Genomic DNA, 10,000 nt, shown 5'->3' with positions numbered 1-10,000 from the left:
CTCTGAAAAGATGCACTCTGTCACACCTTTACTGGGCGGAGATATCCTGGTTGTAGACCTATCGGCCACTGATGCGATCTCTTTCTAGGCTTATCTGATTGGTTACTTGCCGCTCAGTAAGGGTGAGGCAGGGTGTATCTCCTCAGAACGTGGTGTGATAGGAATACTTGTGTCTAGCTGTACATATACTCAATGACATGTATGATCATTCATATCATTAGCTTTATTCATTTTTTAATCATTAGTAAAAAAATCTATACCAAATAATATTTCTTTCTTTGTTCTTTTACCAAAAGTAATTATCCTTAGCGCAGCTGGCAACAGCTTTTAATAACCTCCCCCACTTTTTTTCCTTTTTTAAGCAAAAGTAGCTTTTAACTATCAACCTTCTATAATTCCAGTCTGACACCCAGGGCCCTGGCATGGTCTGCTCTTCGGCCACGCCCACCAGCGCTCCAAAACCGCCTGATAACCCCGGGGGACTCCAGAGCAGGCTCTCCCTCCTGAAGAGAGATTCACCACTAACGAAGGCGTCCAAAGACGCTTCCGAGATGCCTAAAACGAACGCAGAAAACGAAGCCAAAGCCAGGGCCGCTCAACAGCAAGACGGAACGCCTGGCAAAGAAGAGGAGGAGGGAAGGAAGACTGGGTTTGTGAAGTGGAAGTGGGTTGTGAATCACGTGACCAGTGGCAGTGAGGGAAACCGCTTCCTAGATCTGTGTCGCTTGGCGCAGAATAAACACGTCCAAGACGAAACTAAAAGTGGCGAGAGTGTTTTATAGAACGGTTGGGCCATGTTTAAACATTGGCCGTAAACAATGGTGAAAATCCTGGAATAAATGTTGCCAGGTATTTAATGTTTTTTAAGAAGTGGTATTACGGTCACCAACCCGTAAAATATAATAACATGGTATAATAAAATTACGGTCGCCTGTATTTTTCTGAAATACGGCTGAGAACAGTATATTTTTACGGAGAATATCCGATTAAAATTACGTTTTTTTTTAAACAGTGTGTTTACAAAGATGTGTTTGTAATGATTGTTATTATTTTTCTTTTTCATCTTCTTGGTGCTGTCGTGTGGGAATCAAATTGCCATGGAGTATTACAGAGAATATAATAAATATCGATACTTTGGAGGTACAGCTGGTTTCATTATGCATTCCTTGAATTGTTTTAAAATAACTAAGTTTTTCTACTTATTAATTAGTAATATAGGATGAATGTTAATTTACTCACATGTATCGTAGTTTTTGCTAAATATTTTCCTCATTACTTGGATTTGAAAAAGAAGGATAATGAATTTTCCTAAATCAATTAGCACATAGACTAAAATCTCATATAAATTCATATGAAAAGTATCCGTAATGATAACAACAACAACAACAATAGTAATAATAATAATAATGATGAGGATGATAATAATAATAATAATAATAATAATAATAATAATAATAATAAAAATAATAATGATAATCCTTGAAGCAGTTGGGAATACTCAAAGCAGTTTGGAATCCTTGAAGCATTTGGGAATCCTCAAAGGATTTCAGAATCCTCGAAGCAGTTGGGAGTCTTCGAGGCAGTTGGGAGTCATGGAAGTAATAGGGAGTCCTCGAAGTAGTAGGGAATCCTCAGGGCAGTTGGGAATCCTCGAATCAGTTGGGAATCCTCGAAGCGGTTTGACATCCTCGGAGCAGTTGGGAATCCTCGGAGCAGTTGGGAATCCTTGGATCAGTTGGGAATCCTCAAAAAAGTTGGGAATCCTCGAAGCAGTTGGAAATCCTCGGATCAGTTGGGGATTCTCCAAGCAATTTGAAATCCTCGAAGCAGTTGGGAATCCTCGAAGCAGTTGGGAATCCTTGTAGCATTTTGAAATCCTCAAAGCAGTTTGAAATCCTCAAAGAAGTTGGGAATCCTCGGAGCAGTTGAGAATCCTCGAAGCAGTTATAAATCCTTGAAGCAGTTGGGAATCCTCGCAGCAGTTGGAAATCCTCGGAGCATTTGGGAATCCTCAAGCAATTTGAAATCCTCGAAGCAGTTGAGAATCCTCAAGCAATTTGAAATCCTCGAAGCAGTTGAGAATCCTCGAATCAGTTGGGAATTCTCTGAGCAGTTTGAAATCCTCGGGGCAGTTGGGAATCCTCGAAGCAGTTGGGAATCCTCAAGCAATTTGAAATCCTCGAAGCAGTTGAGAATCCTCGAAGCAGTTGGGAATTCTCTGAGCAGTTTGAAATCCTCGGGGCAGTTGGGAATCCTTGGAGCAGTTGGGAATCTTCAAAGCAGTTGGGAATCCTCGGAGCAGTTGAGAATCCTCGAAGCAGTTTGAAATCCTCGAAGCAGTTGGGAATCCTCGGAGGTGTTGGGAATCCTCAAAGGAGTTGGAAATCCTCAGAGCAGTTGGGAATCCTCTAAGCAGTTGGGAATCCTCGAAGCAGTTGGGAATCCTCTGAACAGTTGGGAATTGTCGAAACAGTTGGGAATCCTCGAAGCATTTTGAAATCCTCAGAGCAGTTTGAAATCCTCGGAGCTGTTGGGAATCCTCAGAGCTGTTGGGAATCCTCGAAGCAGTTGGGAATCATCAGAGCAGTTGGGAATCCTCGAAGCTGTTTGAAATCCCCGGAGCAGTTGGGAATCTTCAGAGCAGCGTGAAATCCTCAGAGCCGTGTGGAATCCTCGAAGCAGTTTGAAATCCTCGCGGCAGTTGGGAATCCTCGAAGCAGTTGGAAATCCTCGAAGGAGTTGGGATTCCTCAGAGCAGTTTGGAATCATCGAAGCAGTTTGAAATCTTCGAAGCAGTTGGAAATCCTCAAATCAGTTGGGAATACTCGAAGCGGTTGGAAATACTCAAAGCAGTTGGGAATCCCCGAAGCTGTTTGAAATCCTTGAAGCAATTGGGAATAATCAGAGCAGTTGGGATCCTCAAGCAGTTTGAAATCCTCGAAGCAGTTGGGTATCCTTGAAGCAGTTTGGAATCCTCAAACCGATTGAGAATTCTCAAAGCAGTTGGGAATCCTCGAAGCAGTTTGAAATCCTCGAAGCAGTTGGGAATCCTCAGAGCAGTTGGGAATCCTCAAAGCAGTTTGAAATCCTAAAAGCAGTTGGGAATCCTCGGAGTAGTTGAAAATCCTCGCAGTTTGAAATCCTTGAAACAGTTGGGAATCCTCCGAGTAGTTTAAAAATCCTCAAAGCAGTTGGGAATCCTCGAAGCAGTAGGGAATCTTCGAAGCAGTTTGAAATCCTCGGAGCAGTTTGAAATCTTCGGAGCAGTTTGAAGTCTTTCGAGCTTTTGGGAATCCTTGGAGCCGTTGGGAATCCTTGAAGCTGTTTGAAATCCTCAGAGCATTTGGGAATCCTCGAAGCAGTTCGAAATCCTTGAAGCAGTTTGGAATCCTACAAGCAATTTAGAAATCCTCGAAACAGTTGGGAATTCTCAAAAAAATTTGAAATCCTTGAGGCAGTTGGGAATCCTTGAAGCAGTTGGTAATACTCGGAGAAGTTGGGAATCCTCGAAGCAGTTGGGAATCCCCAAAGTAGTTTGAAATCCTCGAAGCAGTTGGGAATCCTTGGAGAATTTGGGAATCCTAGAAGCAGTTGGGAATCTTCAAAGAAGTTAGGAATCCTCAGAACAATTGGAAATCCTCGCAGCAGTTGGAAATCCTTGCAGCAGTTGGGGATCCTCCAATCAGTTTGAAATCCTCGAAGCAGTATGAAATCCTCGGAGCAGTTTGAAATCCTCGGAGCAGTTGGGAATCCTCGAAGCAGTTTGAAATCCTTGAAGCACTTGGGAGTCCTCAAAGCAGTTGGAAATCCACGGAGCAGTTGGGAATCTTCGGAGCAGTTTGAAATCCTCGGAGCAGTGTGGAATCCTCAAAGAAGTTTGAAATCCTCGTGGCAGTTGGGAATCCTCGGAACAGTTGGGAATTCTCGAAGCAGTTTGAAATCCTCGAAGCTCTGGGGGATCTTGAAGCAGTTTGGAATCCTCAGAGCAGTTTGGATTCCTCGAAGCAGTTTGAAATCCTCAAAACAGTTTGAAATCCTCGGAGCAGTTGGGAATACTCATAGCAGTTGGGAATATTCAAAGCAGTTGGGAATCCTCGAAGCAGTTTGAAATCCTCAGAGCAGTTTGAAATCCTCAGAGCAGTTTGTAATCCTCGGAGCTGTTGGGGATCCTCAGAGCTGTTGGGAATCCTCGAAGCAGTTGGGAATCATCAGAGCAGTTGGGAATCCTCGAAGCTGTTTGAAATCCTCGAAGCAGTTTGAAATCCTCGAATCAGTTGGGAATCCTCGAAGCAGTTTGAAATCCTGGAAGAAGTTGGGAATCCTCGAAACAGTTTGAAATCCTGGGAGGAGTTGGGAATCCTAGAAGCAGTCTGAATCCTCAAAGGAGTTGGGAATTCTCGAAGAAGTTTGAAATCCTCGAAGCAGTTTGAAATCCTCGAAGCGGCTGGGAATCCTCGGAAAAGTTGGGAATCTTCGGAGCATTTGGGAATCCTCGAAGCAGTTAGGAATCCTCAAGGAATTCGAGAATCCACGCAGAAGTTGGAAATCCTCGTAGCAGTTGGGGATCCTCGCAGCAGTTGGAAATCCTCGAAGCAGTTGGGAATCCTCGGAGGAGTTTGAATTCCTCGGAGAAGTTGGGAATCCTCGAAGCAGTTGGAAATCCTTGGAGCAGTTGGAAATCTTGAGAGCAGAGTGAAATCCTCGAAGCATTGTGGAATCCTCGAAGCAGTTGGAAATCCTTGGAGCAGTTGGAAATCTTGAGAGCAGAATGAAATCCTCGAAGCAGTTTAAAATCCTCGAAGCAGTTGGAAATCCTCAAATCAGTTGGGAATCTTCGGAGCATATGGGAATCCTCGGAGCAGTTGGGAATACTTGAAGCAGTTGGAAATACTCAAAGCAGTAGGGAATCCCCGAAGCTGTTTGAAATACTTGAAGCAGTTGCGAATGCTTGGAGCAGTTTGGATCCTCAAGCAGTTTGAAATCCTCGAAGCAGTTGGGTATCCTTGAAGCAGTTGGGAATCCTCAAAGCAGTTGGGAATCCCCGAAGCAGTTGGGAATCCTCAGAGCAGTTGGGAATCCTAAAAGCAGTTTGAATTCTTCAAAGCAGATGGGAATCCTCGGAATAGTTTAAAATCCTCGCAGTTTGAAATTCTTGAAACAGTTGGGAATCCTCCAAGCAGTTTAAAAATCCTCAAAGCAGTTGGGAATCCTAGAAGCAGTAGGGAATCTTCGAAGCAGTTTGAAATCTTCGGAGCAGTTTGAAATCTTTGGACCTGTTGGGAATCCTCGGAGCTGTTGGGAATCCTCGGAGCTTTTTGAAATCCTCAGAGCAGCTGGGAATCCTCGAAGCTGTTTGAAATCCTCAAAGCAGTTTAAAATCCTCGAAGCAGTTAGGAATCCTACAAGCAGTTTAGAAATCCTCGAAGCAGTTGGGAATACTTGAAGCAGTTGGTAATACTCGGAGAAGCTGGGAATCCTCGAAGCAGTTGGGAATCCCCAAAGCAGTTTGAAATTCTCAGAGAAGTTGGGAATCCTTGGAGAATTTGGGAATCCTCGCAGCAGTTGGAAATCCTCACAGCAGTTGAGGATCCTCGAAGCAGTTTTAAATCCTCAAAGCAGTTTGAAATCCTCGGAGCAGTTGGGAATCTTCGAAGCAGTTTGAAATCCTCGGAGTAGTGTGGAATCCTCGAAGAAGTTTGAAATCCTCGTCGCAGTTGGGAATCCTCGGAGCAGTTGGGAATCTTCGAAGCAGTTTGAAATTCTAGAAGCTCTTGGGGATCTTAAAGCAGTTTGGAATCCTCGGAGCAGTTTGGAATCCTCGAAGCAGTTTGAAATCCTCGAAGCAGTTTGAAATCCTCGGAGCAGTTAGGAATACTCGAAGCAGTTGGGATTATTCGAAGCAGTTGGGAATCCTCGAAACAGTTTGAAATCATCAGAGCAGTTTGAAATCCTCGGAGCTGTTGGGAATCCTCAGAGCTGTTGGGAATCCTTGAAGCAGTTTGGAATCATCAGAGCAGTTGGGAATCCTTGAAGCTGTTTGAAATCCTTGAAGCAGTTTGAAATCCTCGAATCAGTTGGGAATCCTCGAAGCAGTTTGAAATCCTGGAAGAAGTTGGGAATCCTCAAAGCAGTTTGAAATCCTAGGAGCAGTTGGGAATCCTAGAAGCAGTTTGAAATCCTCAAAGGAGTTGGGAATTCTCGAAGTTCGAAATCCTTGAAGCAGTTGGGAATCTTCGAAGCAGCTAGGAATCGTTGAAGTTGGGAATCCTCGGAGCATTTGGGAATCCTCGAAGCAGTTAGGAATTCTCAAAGAATTCGAGAATCCATGCAGCAGTTGGAAATCCTCGCAGCAGTTGGGGATCCTCACAGCAGTTGGAAATCCTCGAAACAGTTGGGAATTCTCGGAGCAGTTTGAATTCCTCGAAGCAATTGGGAATCCCCGAAGCAGTTGGAAATCCTCGGAGCAGTTAGGAATCTTCGGAGCAGAGTGAAATCCTCGGAGCAGTGTGGAATCCTCGAAGCAGTTTGAAATCCTCGAGGCAGTTGGGAATCCTTAAAGCAGTTGGGAATCCTCAAAGCAGTTGGAAATCCTCGAAGACGTTGGGAATCCTCAGAGCAGTTTGAAATCCTCGAAGCAGTTTGAAATCCTGGAAGCAGTTGGAAATCCTCAAATCAGTTGGGAATCCTCAGAGCAGTTGGGAATACTTGAAGAAGTTGGAAATACTTAATTCAGTTGGGAATCCCCGAAGCTGTTTGAAATCCTTGAAGCAGTTGGGAAAGCTCGGAGCTGTTGGGATCCTCAAGCAGTTTGAAATCTTTGAAGCAGTTGGGTATCCTCGAAGCAGTTGGGAATCCTCAAAGCAGTTGGGAATTCTCAAAGCAGTTGGGAATCCTCGAAGCAGTTTGAAATCCTCGAAGCAGTTGGGAATCCTCGGAGCAGTTGGGAATCCTCGAAGCAGTTTGAAATCCTGAAAGCAGTTGGGAATCCTCGGAGCAGTTGAAAATCCTCGCAGTTTGAAATCCTTGAAGCAGTTGGGAATCCTCCAAGCAGTTTAGAAATCCTCGAAACAGTTGGGAATCCTCGAAGCAATAGGGAATCTTCGAAGCAGTTTGAAATCCTCGGAGCAGTTTGAAATCTTCGGAGCAGTTTGAAATCTTTGGAGCTGTTGGGAATCCTCGTAGCAGTTGGGAATCCTCGAAGCAGTTTGAAATCCTCAGAGTAGTTTGAAATCCTCAGAGCAGTTTGAAATCCTTGGAGCTGTTGGGAATCTTCAGAGCTGTTGGGAATCCTTGAAGCAGTTGGGAATCATCAGAGCAGTTGGGAATCCTCGTAGCTGTTTGAAATCCTCGGAGCAGTTGGGAATCTTCAGAGCAGAATGAAATCCTCAGAGCAGTGTGGAATCCTCGAAGCAGTTTGAGATCCTCGGGGCAGTTGGGAATCCTCACAGAAGTTGGGAATCCTCGAAGCAGTTGGGAATCCTCAGAGAAGTTTGAAATCCTCGAAGCAGTTTGAAATCCTCGAAGCAGTTGGAAATCCTCAAATCAGTTGGGAATCCTTGGAGCATATTGGAATCCTCGGAGCAGTTGGGAATACTCGAAGCAGTTGGAAATACTCAAAGCAGTTGGGAATCCTCGAAGCAGTAGGGAATCTTTGAAGCAGTTTGAAATCCTCAGAGCAGTTTAAAATCTTCGGAGCAGTTTGAAATCTTTGGAGCTGTTGGGAATCCTAGGAGCTGTTGGGAATCCTCGAAGCTGTTGGGAATCCTCGAACTGTTTGAAATCCTCAGAGCAGTTGGGAATCCTCAAAGCTGTTTGAAATCCTCGAAGCAGTTTGAAATCCTCGAAGCAGTTTGAAATCCTCGAAGCAGTAGGGAATCCTACTAGCAGTTTAGAAATCCTCAAAGTATTTGGGAATTCTCGAAGAAATTTGAAATCCTTGAAGCAGTTGGGAATTCTTGAAGCAGTTGGTAATACTCATAGAAGTTGGGAATCCTCAAAGCAGTTGGGAATCCCCAAAGCAGTTTGAGATCCTCGGATAAGATGGGAATCCTTGGAGAATTTGGAAATCCTAAAAGCAATAGGGAATCTTCAAAGAAGTTAGGAATCCTCGCAGCAGTTGGAAATCCTCGCAGCAGTTGGGGATCCTCCAATCAGTTTTAAATCTTCAAAGCAGTTGGGAATCCTCGGAGCAGTTTGAAATCCTCGAAGTAGTTGGGAATCCTCGAAGCAGTTTGAAATCCTTGAAGCACTTGGCGGTCCTCAAAGCAGTTGGAAATCCACGGAGCAGTTGGGAATCTTCGGAACAGTTTGAAATCCTCGGAGCAGTGTGGAATCCTCAAAGAAGTTTGAAATCCTCGTGGCAGTTGGGAATCCTCGGAGCAGTTGGGAATTCTCGAAGCAGTTTGAAATCCTCAAAGCTCTTGGGGATCTTGAAGCAGTTTGGAATCCTCGGAGCAGTTTGGAATCCTCGAAGCAGTTTAAAATCCTCGAAGCAGTTTGGGAATACTCGAAGCAGTTGGGAATACTCGAAGCAGTTGGGAATATTCGAAGCAGTTGGGAATCCTCGAAGCTGTTTTAAATCCTCAAAGTAGTTGGGAATGCTCGTAGCAGTTGGGAATCCTCGGGCAGTTTGAAATCATCGGAGCAGTTGAGAATCCTCGAAGTAGTTGGGAATCCTCAAAACAGTTTGAAATCCTTGAAGCAGTATGGAATCCTTTGAGCAGTTGGGAATCCTCGAAGCACTTTGAAATTCTCAAAGCAGTTGGGAATCCTCGGAGCAGTTGAAAATCCTCGAAGCAGTTTGAAATCCTCGAAGCAGTTTGAAATCCTCAAAGCAGTTGGGAATCCTCTAAGCAGTTTAGAAATCCTCGAAGCAGTTGGGATTCCTCAAAGCAGTTGGAAATCCTCGCAGCAGTTGGGGATCCTCCAATCAGTTTTAAATCTTCAAAGCAGTTGGGAATCCTCGGAGCAGTTTGAAATCCTCGGAGTAGTTGGGAATCCTCGAAGCATTTTGAAATCCTTGAAGCACTTGGCAGTCCTCAAAGCAGTTGGAAATCCACGGAGCAGTTGGGAATCTTTGGAACAGTTTGAAATCCTCGGAGCAGTGTGGAATCCTCAAAGAAGTTTGAAATCCTCGTGGCAGTTGGGAATCCTCGGAGCAGTTGGGAATTCTCGAAGCAGTTTGAAATCTTCGAAGCTCTTGGGGATCTTGAAGCAGTTTGGAATCCTCGGAGCAGTTTGGAATCCTCGAAGCAGTTTAAAATCCTCGAAGCAGTTTGGGAATACTCGAAGCAGTTGGGAATACTCGAAGCAGTTGGGAATATTTGAAACCGTTGGGAATCCTCGAAGCTGTTTTAAATCCTCAAAGTAGTTGGGAATGCTCGGAGCAGTTGGGAATCCTCGGGCAGTTTGAAATCATCGAAGCAGTTGAGAATCCTCGAAGCAGTTGGGAATCCTCAAAACAGTTTGAAATCCTCAAAGCAGTATGGAATCCTTTGAGCAGTTGGGAATCCTTGAAGCACTTTGAAATTCTCAAAGCAGTTGGGAATCCTCGGAGCAGTTGAAAATCCTCGAAGCAGATTGAAATCCTCGAAGCAGTTTGAAATCCTCAAAGCAGTTGGGAATCCTCTAACCAGTTTAGAAATCCTCGAAGCAGTTGGGATTCCTCAAAGCAGTTGGGAATCCTCGAAGTTGTTTGAAATCCTCGAAGCAGTTGGGAATTTTTGAAGCAGTTTGAAATCCTTGGAGCAGTTTGAAATCCTCAGAGCAGTTGGGAATCCTCGGAGCTGTTGGGAATCCTTGAAGCTGTTTGAAATCATCTAGCAGTTGGGAATCCTCAGAACAGTTGGGAATCCTCGAAGCTGTTCGAAATCCTAGAGGCAGTTTGAAATCCTCAAAGCAGTTTGAAATCGTCTAAACAGTAGTGAATCCTCAAGGCAGTTTGAAATCCTCGAAGCAGTTGGGAATCTTCGAAGCAGTTGGGAATCCATGAAGCAGTTTG

The 10,000-nt window shown here is 44.4% G+C and overlaps 1 pseudogene; it reads left to right on the top strand.

The window, feature by feature from the left end:
- Positions 1-10,000, top strand: part of LOC137622796 (immunoglobulin superfamily DCC subclass member 3-like) — a 222,908-nt pseudogene that overhangs the window by 17,413 nt on the left and 195,495 nt on the right.

This window comes from Palaemon carinicauda, chromosome 29 (assembly GCF_036898095.1).
Source record: "Palaemon carinicauda isolate YSFRI2023 chromosome 29, ASM3689809v2, whole genome shotgun sequence".
Classification (NCBI taxonomy): Eukaryota; Metazoa; Arthropoda; class Malacostraca; order Decapoda; family Palaemonidae; genus Palaemon; species Palaemon carinicauda.
This window is presented reverse-complemented; position numbering and strand designations above follow the sequence as displayed.